We start from the raw sequence: 16,247 nt of genomic DNA, 5'->3' as shown, positions 1-16,247 counted from the left end.
TGCAAAACTATTTTCAGTGCTTAAATTGAAGTTTCAGTTTTCTTGCACATACTCTTAATCTTCCCTGAGACATTTTTCATATCCCTCTTATGTAAGTCTTTACAAATTTTTATGCAACAATTTTTTCCTGAAATCCTTACCTGAACATCTGATTTCCAGATTTAATTATCTTTTTTTTTCTGTTTTCACATTTTCTTCCCAGTGTTTTAATTTTCTTATCTTTTGCTTCTTCATATTTCCAACTTGACAATGCATTTTATGATGGATTGAATCCTGAATAATGGTCAATACTGAATCTTTTCTTCATAATTCATAATCTTACATAAAGTGAATAGGTGGAAATCACTCTAAAATTAATTTCTGCAGTCTTGTGTATTTTTCTATAAACCTGTGCAAGTGATTTGGAGTGATTAAGTCTAATGAATTGTCCATTTTACTAGAAAATATGAGTTCTCTCCAAGTCATAGCCAGTTTGGTTCCCTTTGCCTTTTTCTGGGGCTGAAATGTAAAATGTGCTCAACATATGTGGAATATGCATCAAAGAATGACTGAATACTATCTGTAACTTACATTCATAACCTGATGATTAAGATTCGCATTTTGGTTCCAAAACTCAGTAATTTTATCAACATGGAAAAATTATCTATCTTCTTCATAAAGTTCGAATTAATAAGTATTAAATTAGTAAAAATTAACTTATTATGAAGATAAAGTAAAATAATAAGTTAGATTATACTGTTTATCACCCCATTACTACTAACTGATTTTGAAGTATTGTTAAAGAAAACGACAGTACTTTTTACCTAAGAAGTGTTCATTGATTATGAAATATTATTGAGGAAAATATGTTTCAAAACTTTAAGACTAACTCAAGACAACAGGTAACATTTACTAACAGGAGAAAATGGCCTCCATTCACACATAGAAAACAACTTTTGATTATTTGAAAACTACCTGGTAATAAGTTTGTGTGATACTTGATTAATTAAGTCTTCTCTATACAGGTTAAATGTCTCATTACTATGGAAAATGTTCTCATAAAAATAATTACTTGTGCAATTTAAAAAATATGTACCTCACTATCAAATGATAAGTCTTATTGAAAATGAGTTTGTTTTAATGGTAAATGCATTATTCTCAGCCCAAAACTGTCAGATAAATAAGACTGAAAGTGTTCTCAATAAAATTTGCAAATGAGGATGTCTACCAGTTTGTAATGGATTTTTTTTTAAGTAGGAAAGGTATAATTTCAAATTTCAACAAGTTAAGAAAAATTGAAGGCAATTTGGAGAAAATCAACTTGAGTTTTTCAGTTAATGATTTGAAAATAGTTTTGAATGAGCCCAATTGACAAAGACATATTTTGCCAATTAGTAAGTGCATTACAGGTAGAAATGATTATTCAGCATAGTTTCGAACGTGGCCTTAAGCAAATATTAGCATCATAGTTTAATATAGAGCAATTGTGGTGCATGGTTGGAACACTTACATAATTGACTTTGATTATAATCGTCTCTCTGAATCTCACCTAAAAACTTTTCCTAATGAATAGATGGGGGAGTTAGAAAAATTAAAAATGGAAAAGCATAGCCTATTTTAAAAGGAAATTTTCTTTTATATTTATAGTATTATATTAATCCCTTATATTTTTTTATTATTATCCTGATTCCTTTTAGCTCTTAATTCAGGATAGAGGTAGTTATTTATATTTGAAGTTTACAAATTCAGTGGTAGCAAGTGATGTTTTCCAGATGTCTGACTCTCAACAATTTAAGGGTATAACACTTGGTTTTAGAAGTTGTTATACAAGGATATAGTGATTGGAGGCAGATTTTCAAAGAATCAAATCTAAGCTCTCAAACATTCTAGGGGAAGATATTGGGCAAACCTATTATTATTTAATTAGCTTATTACTTATTACAGTCTCCATTGCATTTACATACAATTGAGATAGTAATTTCATTTTTTTGTAGTAACATTTAAATAATCAAATACATGTAAACCTCTAGTACATAGAAATGTCAATTAACTGAATTGTTTCTCAAACACAAAGCAGTGAATGATGAGTAACCATTGTGGACAACATGGGTAAATACAGTAGATCATTAGTGTGGCTCTAACACTTGGTGAGAATGTTGTGGTGTGAACTGATAAATACAAGCAATTACAGTGTAAATTATAGGTTAGAGATTAGTAAAAAGTATATATTATAGATATAAGATTTTGATAAGTGAGATAAGACAATTATAAAGCAAAAACTGTCATAGACAGGCCTAAGACTCCATTTTGCTGCTTTCAATAAAAAAACTGTTACAAGAGCTATTTTTGAGAAACTGAAATGAAAGCTGTTTTCTTATAAAAATTGTTTTTCTGTGGTTTGTATCCCACAAATTGTACCCTAATCAGGATGCAGCGGTGGTCATGGTGAGCTACATCCTGGGCCTGAATGCTCTTGTGGGTCTACATGACTTTGAAGTAGATTCTGGCCCCACCAACCCCTGCCCAAATTCAGGATGCGGACTGTCTAGCACCTGCTTGAACCCAGGACTGTGGTCAACTGAACTGCAGAGCTAATGCTTTTTTTTTTCTTTTTTTTTTTTTTTTTTGCTGCTCTTTATTGCTTGATTGCTGACTGGAATATTCCAGTCCTGCGTACAGCCCACAGGTCCCACTTATTAATATTTTAATTTCTATGATTGACTAGTTTACATGACAATAAGCAAGTCCTTGAGTTGTGGTTTCTGTGCTTTTATTCTCTTTGGATGGACCAGGAATCAGCTGTCCTCCCATTGAGCTTGAGTATCTGCGGTGGGTGACAGTCCCTGGCCAGGTAAATAAAGCTCTCTTTTGATTTGAAATTCAGACTTAGAATGCTTTCTGAGGCATCTCCCCATAACAAGATGTCTGAATGACAAACGCTGGTTGTCTAAAACAGCATGTAGGTGGTCTTTTCTCTTTTATTTAGTGTCACCATTCTGGATTTTTAAACTTTCTTTTTCCAAAATGTTTGGTCCATTCACATTTAATGTAAATATTGCGGGTTTAGTTTAAAGACCACCATTTAGTCATGTGTCCTACTCCTAACCCATCTTTGCTCTCTTGTTCCTCCATTCGTGCTTTGCTTTCAGATAACATGATGCAGTTTATGACACATGTTCTTCCCACAGCTGACTTCTTTTACTCAGTCTGCTTGTGTTAAACCTATTTGCTGCAGACAAGTTTACATTATGCATTTTTAAGCTGTAGACAAGTAGTTGCTGTAGACAAGTTTACATTAGGCATTTTTAACTTTCAGTGGCATCTCACCAAACAAAAAAGTTTAAAAACAATATAAGTAGATGCAGAGAGTTTAAAAGGAAAGATGTGGGAAGATATATCATGTATACAATTTTCATAGTCACTTTTATAGCTCTTGGTAACTGATTCCAAAATACAGGCTCTCTATGAATCTGTGTTCACTATCTCTTATTGAACTCCTGATGAGGAGTCTAATTTTCATGTTTCTCTTTCTTTCAAAATTATATTTTATATTATTATACCCACATTCCCAGTTTCTGTTAACCATCACTCTAGTCTGCTTCTAGGAGATCAACCTTTTCAGACTCTGCGTGAGAGAGAGCTTGTAGACCTCATGGGTGGAATAATTTTTCTGTGCCAGGTTTATTTCACTTCATGAATTGAAATCCAATTCTATCCATGTTGTTGCAAATGGCATAGTTTAATTTAACTGAGTAGTATTCCTTTATGTATATAATCATATTTTTATGTGTATCACTTATTGATGGACATAGGTTGATTTTTTTAAATCTTGTTTATTGTGGGGAGAATTATCTTTTGTTTTAAAGTAACTAAGCCAACTTTGTCACCTGTGGCTGATTTTCATGATGTGCCCCAGTGATGTAAACTCTGTCATCAACTAAGTTGCTTAGCTGGGGATTGTGAGGATGGGAAAACACCTAGAATAAGAATAAACTAAGGAGTATTTTAATGATATTTAAATCATCTGCATATTATTATTCATTAGTGGAAGTTAACATCTACTTTTTCATAAAATGGATTATTTTATTTGAGATAGGAAATATATTAAATATACAAAATAAATTATGATTAATACTTTCATTCTTCTGTGAATTAAGAGATGATATTAACAGAAATAGTTTACTTTGACATTTTTATAAATGAAAAATCCAGAATGAGAGAATCAACTTTTCTGATGTACAGATGCTACATTAGCCATTTTAAGTTTCCATGATGCCCAAATCTTTTATCAATTTTTTTATGTCTAAAATTGAAGACAGTAGTTTTCTTCTTAACTACTTAAAATAATAAAAATAAACAAGTTATTCAATAATGAATACTGAACATCAGAATGTTTTATAAGTTAATCATTGAAATTATACTAAAATCCAATTTATTAGCAGTACAATAATAAATCATCCTTTGATTCTTTTTTTTTAACTTTGGAATACATTTGGTCTTGACTGATTATTTAAGTAATTCTTTAAATGGTGAAAACTTTAAATTTGAATACATGAAAACAATTTGATTCTGGGTCTGAAATTGATATCTATGAAAAAGGTTTACTTTTTGGGAGATATTTTTGTGTGTTTGTGTTTATGTATAGCATCACATCATTAATAAATATATTTTAGAAAACTTAGAGTTTAATAGTTAATACCTTCACATTTGGGAGAGTTCAATAATATCACTGATGCATTTAGAACAGATTAACAAATAAGCATAACTATCATATCTATAATGAGGAAAAGAGTATAACCAATCAATATAGATTCTGTAAGTTATAGCAATTCATGTGTCAAAATCAGGGTTCCATACATGAAGTCAAAGTTTAGTATGAAAACCTTCAAAGTTACTTAAATATCACCTTAAAGCAAGAAAAATCTGTTAACTGTAGTGTGAATTTAGTCACCATGGAAACATTAACATTTATGTTGTTCAGAAGAACTGTTTCAATTGTAGTCTGGCAATTCATGCAAAACAGGTTTCAGAATGACAGAAACATATGTTTCTTCATATACTGAGACATCTAAGTTTGTTTTCCTATTGTGCCAGTACCATGTATTAAAAAATAGATGATAATGTATACTAGATGTTACTTGGTAGACAGTTACTGAACATTCTTTTGTCTATATTAAAATTGCAATTTAATTTTTCTTGACATTGTGACAGGTGAAGAATTCTTTGCATAATTTTTGCACAAACCCATACTAAAGTGACTAGTATGACTAGCGAGAAAACCTCTGCTTCCAGCTTTTAATCATTAAATGGGGTTTACATCTACAACTTCTCCATGCTTTCTAAGCATAGCAGCACCATCATCTACTTACATGCACTGCTTAATAAGAACTACCCGGGATTTCAACTAATCAAAAATAATAATTTTACATTACTCCTGCATTATAAATTATACCCCAGTTCTCTCCAAAGACTCATAATGTGTGCATATATTGTAGGCAAAAATTAATAAACAAATATATCAAACATACTGGGATTCTTTTACTCAACTTTTACATTTTATAAAAACTGTGTGTAATCAATACTCTTAGTTATAGGATTTTGAATAGGAATTAGTATCTATTAATTAGGCTTGCTTACAGAGGCATGGAAGGCAGATGTGAGGAGAGAGGTGAGCACTGTGGGCCTTCTGGCAGTTGATCTACTAGCTCATGGCTTTCTTTCAGTAGTTTCTAAGGCTCCTGCTGGATAAAGCTTATGCTCTGGATTTGATACAGCAGTGCTGTAAAAAGCAGCCACTTAATATAGCTCATGGGGTTCAGGATTGTATTTTGGGGGACACCTTCTCCATCCTACTAGTGTTCAGAGTTTACCTTGATATAAGATCTGAGAGCTCCATACAATCCTGGGATAATTCTAAGATGTGTGACCTAGAACATGATCTTCCAACCTTAAACAGGTTTCAAAAGCTTTATAAAATCTGCCTTGACTATCTTTTTTGAGATGTGACCTAGATTGATGGTTCTTCCCATGAATTCAGATTAATAACATTTATTGTAAGTTATCAATTTTACCATCCCTTAATGAAAATGCAAAAATGACCCTTAGAGGTGACAGCTTAGAGATAATATTAATGTAGAAAATGTTTTGTTTTCTGTAGCAAAGCATTTTTTCAATTTGAACTTTTACATTAGAATAAATTTTAGTGGCCTTACTTCCTATGATACCTAGATTTCGATAAGTTTTTTCTGTAGGAAGTAGATTTACAGATGAAAACTAATAAGTAGATAATATCTTGAATTTCACTTATAGTGTTTTAGAGAAGAATATTATACAATTAATATATATCAATCTCCCTGGATTACTTAGATCGTTCTAATTTAAATGTCAAATCACTCAATACTGATTTTTTGTCATTCTAATTTTGCTGAAAACTTTACTAATTTGTAAATAAGTATATAATATTGTTCTATATCCACTTGGAAAATTATATTTCGAGAAAATGTGAACTCCAATAGAAAAAATATAGTTTTTGTTATCTTGCACTCAAATATACATACTTATAAGTGAATTCATTCTTACCCACTATTCACTTCTTAGATATCCAAGAAATGACCGCTTTAAAGCAAGCCCTTCTCATTGCTATACTTAAGAAGAACTACAAAGAAGACATTCAGAATTCTGTCATAGCATAGTATTTTCTACTTCTCGTTATAAATCTTATTGCCTATGAACATGAGTGTCTTCTTTTGGAAAAGTTTCAAGTTTCCTTGCATTTCTATCTCATTTGATGTAATATTAGAGTTGTAGGTTCAAATTCCTTTACAATTTATATCTACGGCTCTATTTCTGAAGGTCCCTTTGTATCATTGAAAAATATCAAGAAGATTCTTCTCTAAGGTCCACTATACCAATCCCATCACTGTATACTAATGTAATTGGATACAAGAAGATACATAGCACTGAAAGAGAACAAAAGTAGATTTGGAATAAAATATCATTGTTCATACTTGAAGTATATCCTAGATTTTACCTTTATAGGAATTTATACCTGATATTTATAATACTTTGATATAGCATTGCGTTTTTTTTTAATGCCTTTTCCTTTTAGAAAATGGACAGATTATTTTTCCTCTAAGTCCTTGGGATAGGCAACCGAGAATTATAGTTTAAGAAATTATGATTGTAGATTAAGTTTGTCACTTACATAAAACTTCAATGTTAAGTCAAATATATTAAAATTCTAGCAGTTCACTATTGACTCATAATCTTGCAATTGTATTAATTATGTGAAGCATAATGTCTCCCATTTTCCAACTCTATTTTTAGCATTCGTTGTTATTATATTAATGAAAGCATGGATGGATGACTGCATACTTATAAGGATTATTTATTTTCTGAATTACCTAAAAATATGAAGGCTGGATTTTGGTCTTACTTAGCATTCTTTATCCAAAGTTCATTGTAGCATCAACCCAAAAATAAAGAAAAATTAATAATTTTTACAACTTATATATGAAAGGTAGTATGCTAAATGCTGTAGATATAATATGAGCAAACTAAATAGTTCTTATCCCACAAGGTTTAATTCACTAAGGTTAGACACTCTTTTCTTTTTTTTTTTATTGGTTGCTCAAAACATTACAAAGCTCTTGACATATCATATTTCATACATTAGATTCAAGTGGGTTATGAACTCTTTTCAATTAGCAATCCTGTGTTTATAATTTCACTATAAATTGGGCAATGCAGAATTATATTTGATATTTATACCTCTGACTTAAAGAATGAATTCATTCATACATCTCTCTGGACAAAGAAAAAACAAAATGTGAGAATTTTGTTTCACTAGTCTAGACAATAGACACTGAGGAATATGAACCTCAGAGGTGGGGAGCAAGCTAGGTGAGTCCTACTCATTACTCAGCATACAGGCATGAGAGTGTGGAATAGAGGAGTGCTGCTGTTGAATATGTCCCCCAGGTTCATATGTTGGAAATATGGTCCCCATTGAACAGTGAAGGGAGGTGGTACTTGATGCAATGCAATTAGTTCACAAGGACTTGAATCAATTGGTGCATGTATCACAAAAGTGGGTGAGTCTTCTTCTGAGTGGGTTTCTAAAATCAATTTGTTGCTTTAGTCTCATCTCCTCTTGTCTTGTCCTTTTGCCATGGGATGATGCAATACATAGCCCCTCAGCAGATGCTGATGTCATGTTCCTGAACTTCCCAGCATCCAGAACAGTGATATACTTTTGAATATACTTTTGTTCATTATAAATTACCTACTCCCAGTTACTCTATTATAGCAACAGAGAACAGACTGTAATGCCTTTACATTTTTATCCTGATTTCAGTGCTATCTTAAATTGGTAATAGTGTTATTTTTATAACATTTTTATAGATGAAATGTAACTAGAACAGTGTCTAAATAAAAAAAAAAACAAACTATGACTTAATTTTAACTCATTCTTAATGTCTTATTCAATTTTGTAGCTACTTCCAAATGAGTGATATAATCCAGGGAATTCATTCCACAGAGTCAAAATAACATTCTTTCAGTGACCACATGTTGTTTTGCTTTCTATACTATATCTCCTCAAAGAACAAATATTCTGAATGTTGGACATGTATCTAGACTTAGACATAGTGAGAAAAAAATGCCCTCTCAGTCTGATGTAATTCACAATAAAACTATTATAATATTCTAATTAGCATATGTAAGATTTTAATATTTCATACAAATAGAAAAATAATTTAAAATTTTGCAACTTACTACATGCAGCAGTCTCTACTTACCTACCTAGCATCTGCTTACTTATCTACCTATATATAAGATAAACAACAAATGTCAAAACATCTATCTTTCCTATGTAGTGATTACACTGAATAGAGTCCCCAGTTCAGCCAACAGGTGTGCATTGCACAGCCCAGGGTGCTACAGTTTACACTATTAAGAGGGGAGGCTGACTATGAATACAAGCTTCTCCTGGGGAAATTTGCTGGAAAAGTGTCTTGTGTTGGTAACACACACACACACACACACACACACACACACACACTAGACACCAATGTTTTTGTTGTTGTTGTTGTTGTTGTTGTTGTTGTTGTTTTTTCATAAATCTTCTCTTGTTCACTTGTGGGCTGATATTGGTAACTCTGGAATAACTGGTGAAAAACACAGAACTTTCTGATTTTGTCCTTGAGTTTAAAGGTACAGTGGATTCCTTCCATGTGTCCTTTCCCTTGGTTCAGTGTTCAGAAATGGCTTCCCTGTGGTCTCTTTTATTTAAGTCCACATTTTTGGCTTTAGTTTTCTTTTCTGAGAAATAGGGATAATAACATAATTGAAACCACAAATAGGTGTGGAAGTCTAATAAGATAATTCATTCAAAGACCTGAGAAGTGTGCTGGAGCATAGCTTAGTGCATTTATCCTAGAGGCCAGATATTAATTTGATTTTGCTATTACATTTTCAACAAAATATTATTTTAAATCTTGATAATTCAAATGTATATGGAAACAATAACAGCTATTGAATACTAAAATCCTGTTTAAATTTATAAAGCAAACCTAAATGGGGCACTGTAAAATCCTTTTTTATGGATGTGCTTCTTGAATAAAACACTCTTTAGTCGTCTATGAAAGAAATTCTCTATAATCCTATAATTGTAGGCATTATGAAATTTATCTTTAATTATGTACTAATTTCCCTTGTCATTGTGTCTTTTTAAATGTGTTTTATTGTTTCTTTTTCTCCCAGGACTGTTTTCCCAAACTCCATTTTAAGGTACTTCAAAGCAACAAATAGATCTCATTCTTTCTTCATCTTCTAACTTAAATACTTCATTAACTATCATATAGAATAGTTACAGAGTAAAACCATTATATAAAATATTTATTAAAGTAAACTTTTAAAATTAATATCTCTTGGCTTGATTTTAAGCTATGCATAATGCATGGAAGAAATTATATAATGTAATGAAAACTCAGTCTCATGGGGATACTTACCTTTGCATTCCACTGGAGAAAAACAACTGAAAATTGATGTCTGGCCAAGGTAAGGCTGCTCTAGTTTGGTTTCACCATGGCCTCTGGAAACATGCCACTGTGTACATTGTAAATGAGGATCCTGAGGCTCAGGAGGGGACATTTTACACCGTGTGGCAGAGTGGGTCAGCATAAGAGAACAGACACAGGAAAAAGGTTTGTCTGACTTCAAAGCTTAGCATCTCAGTTAAGAAAAATCTTGAGTATGCAACTGATTTAATTTTATTCATGTTCACATTTCCTTCAGCTTTCATTTTATTTCAACAAACATTATGGGATGAAATTACTGATAATCGTATTCAGATTTCATAGAATGTAGCAATGAAACATTTATAGTGTACCTATTTTTTAAATGAAAAAGTCCTTCTTCAACTATAGCTGGAGAGAAATGCCTAGGTCAGATATCATGATAATTTTACCTGAAAGAAACCAATTCCATCCATGGGTGGTGGCACATACCTGTAATACCAATGACTCTTGAGCCTGAGGTAGAAGGATCTAAATTTGAGGCCAGTCTGGGCAATTAAGCAAGACTCTCAGCAATTTAGTGACATTCTGTCTCAAAACAAAAATAAATAAATAAGTAAAAAGAGCTGGGGATATTATATTCAGGGGTAAAGCACCCCTGGGTTCAATCCTCAGTACCAAAAAAAAAAAAAAAAATAAAGGTTGATTCAAATCAACAAATTAACTTATGTCTGAAACTCCATCAACTAAAGGTTTTCCACAATGAGGTCATTCTAGCTTGTACTTTAATTTTTCTGCATATATGATAGAGACATGATTTCTGTCTCTGACCAGACTTCATACTGGCTGAGTGAAGCCAAGCTCATATACCAAAAGTCAAACATTAAGTGAACCAACCTTCATGGAAAAATAAGTTGTAGAGCAAGCTTCATCATAAAGCACAGTTAAATTATTTTCCATTAAACTGTAGATAAAACATTGGCATTAACAGAAGTTGTTTCTAATAAAGTTATGAAGAAAAAAGCTGAATATATTCCATAGCTTTAATTCCTTGTGATTGTTCTCTAAGTTTGTGCTCTGAACCTTGACCTGCATTCTGTGCCTGCTTGTGTTCTCACCTGTGTGCTTTCCTCCCCCTCTTTACACCACCTCCCAAAGCTGCTTCACCCTCCAGGCTGGATCACATCATGTTGCTTTGTTTTTATCAGCTCTTACATACACCTTTGAAATTGCACATCTTATTCCTTAACTCTGAACTTTTTTTTTTCTGGAAAAAAATATTATCTCTGAAGATTAACTTTATATACTATAATAATTATGACTTTATGAACATTATCTGAAATGAATGCTGACATATTTCAATGTCAATATTTCACTATGATTCTCTGTTTTATTTTGTGTCATTTTCTTTGCCCCCAATCTTGTTTTCCTTCTGTGTACAAGATCCATTTCCAGCACAAATGACTGTGTGGTCTACCACCCTGGCTTGTGCATCCCTTGCCTCTCCCCGTAATATCATGCAGTAAGGAGTCACTCTCTGGGTCTACAGAGGTTGAACTCTGGCACATGGTTTCCACAGGGTTACCCATTGGAAACTTCCTTGATATTGATGTGTAGCTTCTGGAAATGAATTAGTTTCACTGGGAACAAAATCTTTCTGGGGCTACTGTCAGTTGCCTTGCTTTCCGGCTGTTGAGAGTATTCAAAAAAATCAAACCTAGTAACGTGAAGAACCAGATGAGAGAGCCTTAAAGCTACTGTTTATCTAGCCAGATACAGTTACTCTTGAATCAAATCCATCTCTAGACTTAACAATGTTATATAATATGTTTCCTTTTTGATCAAGATAATTACAGTTGGATTTGTAGCATTTTCAATCAATAGTGTCCTAAAAATAAAAACTGTTAACAAAAGTGATGTTAAATAAATAAATATGGTATTAAAAAAATCAAAGGACCTTTTTATCCTGATATACAAGTTTGCAACTGATTGACAAATTAAAAAAAATTATAAAGACATATCTTGGTTCATTTTGTAACTATGACCACATCCTGTGAAGTGTATGTATTTAGAACACCTGGTTTTTTAAAAAAAAAGAAAAGTGTAGGTATATGTTAGTTTATACTTACGTCCCGATACTTCTTTGGACAGCTATTCTTAGTTTTATTGAGTACTAATTGTATTTGCTTGTGGCCATCCTAGTTACAGCTGAAGATCATAAAATAAAGTGTTTTGCAGGATTTCCAGAAAAACTTCTATTTAGTTCAGACAGCTAGAACACCTACTGTCATGCACTCCTAGATAATAGAAATTTACACTAGGACCAAGGCAAGAGTATCAGGAGAATGATGCACACCACACAGTGATCCTCACATCAAGTTGGAAGAGCAACTGAGTGAGATTTGGGACTTTGAAAATTTCTTCCTCCTCCTCCTCCTCCTCCTCCTCCTCCTTCCTCCTCCTCCTCCTCCTCCTCCTCCTCCTCCTCCTCCTCCTCCTCCTCCTCCTCCTCCTCCTTCTTCTTCTTCCTTCTGCTTCTTCTGCTTCTTCTTCTTCCTTTTCCTCTTCCTCTTCATCCTCCTCTTCTTCTTGTCCCCCCCTCCCACTTATCCTTCTTCTTTCATATGCTAATGCATTTGGAATGAGATTCTGATAATTCCATGATGCAAAGGCATTGTAATGCAGTAATGGAGTGTGTCATACAGAAATATATGTCTTTCTCTCTATCTATGCATATATCGTGAATCTATCTATCATGTTGGCCACTTGACAACATTAATTATTTCAATCTTCCCACTATGTCTTTGATCTACAGTGGAGGATTAATAGCTCCCATCTGTATCAGTAATAGGAGGTTGTTTGCTGCTCCTTTAATTTAGATGGTGAGTCTCAGATGACCATTGGCTCTAGGAGTGGGTGGTACATGATAAGCACCTGGCTAATAATTGTTCAATCAATTGGTCAAAAACAGAGTGAAGACCAAAGACTAAAGCAAGGACACTGGTAGAGAAATAATGTCTTATTTTCAAGAAGATTGGGATTTGGGAGTAGATAGTTAAGACAGAAGAATGTTTAGCTGGTAGGATTTTGGCTACCATTTTTTGCCTGCCAAGTGAAAAAAAAAAGTGTATAGAATGACTACAAACACTGAAGGACAGAAAGAGAGATAAAATGGGTTAAGATGGCTCACTTTTTATTCCAGATTAAAACAAAACAAACAAACATACACACCTAAATATCTGTTAAAACACATTCACAACTAAAAAAGATTATTTTAAAAATCTAAAATTGAGGGACAGACTAATATCCTTTTTGACTTAAATTATTTCTTCCCCTTACAATTGAAAACATTTGTTGCTCAGAATTATAACCCCAGTGACTGGCATGATTTCTGACATTATTTCTGATACTATTAATGTTTCACAAATGAATGAATGAAGGCAAACACATAAGCTATTATTGGACTTACTTAAGTAGAATCAAAACATTAAAGGAGTTACTATTCAGAGGAAATTTACATGCAGTTTTCTAAAGATAGTTTTACTATTTGTCATATTCAGAAACATGGTTCTGGCAAGCTTGAATAACCAGGTTTTAATTTAAGATTATATATGTGTACCAAGATTATAAGAAATTTATATTCTTCCTTATGTTTCCTACAATAAAAATTATAAGAATGTGCAGTGAAAATAAAAGAAGGAAATGTGGAAAGATAAAGGAACATTAAAGGTCAAAATGTGATCTCAAGAATATGTGGGGGAGCATAATAATCATTGCTATGAATAATCAGAGTTACTGACTTTTTATAAAATCAGAAATAGGAAGAAGAGAAACTAAAACAATTTTTAACAGTTAATTTTAAATACCTTCACTCTAGTGGTTTATATTATTTAATTTTGCCTTCAGTGAAATATAATTTTAACCCATAAATTGAAAAGAATAACCCTATTCACCCAAATTAATTTTAAAAAAATTATTGATAGAACAGGTCACTGACATTTTTAGTAAACATAATTATATGAGTAATTGGAAAGTGCTATATTTTGAAAGATGAAATTCTAATATTGTACTACACAGTATGATTGCAGGTTCTAATATATTTTAGTTTTATTATAACCTTTATTCATTAATTTAAAACTTATTTTATGCTAGATCATCTCAACAAATTTGCATTTAAATGTATTGTATATATTTCTAGTAAAAGAATCTGGCTTAATTATTTTAGTTAATAAGACTCTAATGTAAAATTATTACATTTTAATATTATTATTAAAATTTTTGAGTCTCCAGAGATTTTTATACAATGTCTATATATAGAAACATTATTTGCTTATATGTGCTAAAAGATTTTTACTGGTTCCTTTTGCTCAACTTTCTCATTTGTTGTTAAAATTTAAAGAGCCATAATCAAAACACACTGGTCATTTTAACAAGAAAGCATGGTGCTGTGGTTAAAAAATACGTTTTGAAGTTAATTTCTCTAGATTCAAATGTTGTCTCCTCTAGTTACTTCCAAGTTAATAAAATGATCTGTATAAATTATTCCTATTTTAGTATACAAAGTAGTAATAAAAATCACTCTCTTAGAATGTATTATTAGTAATAAGTGAGGTTATTAATACAAGATATATGGAACATGTTTTATTGCTGTCATCTAATTATGAGTTGAAATAAGATACATTTTTCTTCTTTCTTTCTTAATGTTAGAATGTTGTGATGATGCTTTCTTGTCGAGGAAAATTGAATAAATGTGCCTTTCCTTATAACCCCCACTAAGTACAGCTTAAAATTATGGTCTTTATATATATTTATAAACACACACACACACACACACACACACACACACACACACTCAAGAAATTCTGGATCTTGGTTTGATGACTAATCAGCCAGGAATCTCAGAGCCTTAGAAAGCCAGTTACCTTTTTTGTTTGTTTGTTTGCTTGCTTATTTATTAGAGAGTAGAATTTTCAGCTGTATCTCTGACCTAGGGAGAGTGAACATAATTATATGAGTAATTGGAAAGTGCTATATTTTGAAAGATGAAATTTTCAGCTGTATCTCTGACCTAGGGAGAGTGAACATGGACTAAAATATTTGAGTTAATCAACAATGTGCAATGATCTGATCAATCATGGCTATCTAACAAAGACTACAAAAAAATCCATAGCATGGTGTTTGAAGAGCATCTGTCTGTAGGCATAAGCATCTGTGCCATCTAACTACTCCTAAATTACTAAATTGTACCTCTTTATTATAAACTGGATATAGTAAAGTGTTTTCCCAAGTTCCAATTGTTATTTTAGTAAAAGTTTCAAACTGAAGGTAGGGTTGTGGGAACTTCCAATCTATAACTGATTCCTCAGAAACACAGGTGAGAACCTAGATGTATGTGATTGACATCTGAAGTATAAGCAGAATACCTATGGGACTGAACTCTAAATCTGTGGTATCTTATGCCATCTCAAGTAATGTTACAGAACTAGCTGGTGTGGGTGAAAAAGAAAAAGGACAAACAAATAAATAAACAAAAACCAATAACAGCATTTTGGTGACCAAAAGTGTTGTTTTTTGAAGTGACATCAAAGACATTCATATCTAGAGTTTTTGAACAAAAACAGATTTACTAATTCCTTTGTAATCTGTATAATTGTCTTACTCTTTCTCTTAATATATTAATTAGCTCGGTTTCCAGAAAAATGTTGTGTTTAAATTGCAAGAGGAAGCATCTTTGCCTTCCAATTGAATTGAGGAATTTTTGTCTATTGATTGTTAAAACTTTATTATAAATAAATAAATAATACTTCTTCAACTATTTAATTAATCATATGATTTTTTTCCTCTTTAACCTTGCAATGCATTAGATTAGATCTACTGATTTTCTGGTGTTCAAATATTATTTTTATACCTGAAAAAAAATCACCATTTGTTTTAGATGTAGTTCTTTTTATAATTTTCAAATTTGATATGGAAGTAATATATTATTCGTGACTTTTGCATCTATAATCATAATTGATATTGATTTTTGGTAGTCATTTCTCGTGATGCCTTTATTATTGTTGCTGTTATTTTGGAATTAGGCTAATTTCGTTTTCTTACATTTTCTAGAAGAGATTGTGCAATGGTGGTTTATTTTGTCATTCAGGATTTTGTAAAATTTCCCATTAAAACCATCTGAACTTGATGCTTTATTTTTCGAAGTTAATAATCACTGCATCAATTTCTTTAGGTAAAACTTATTCAGATTTTATC

Source organism: Callospermophilus lateralis, chromosome 17 (assembly GCF_048772815.1).
Source record: "Callospermophilus lateralis isolate mCalLat2 chromosome 17, mCalLat2.hap1, whole genome shotgun sequence".
Classification (NCBI taxonomy): Eukaryota; Metazoa; Chordata; class Mammalia; order Rodentia; family Sciuridae; genus Callospermophilus; species Callospermophilus lateralis.
Note: the sequence above shows the minus strand (reverse complement) of the source record.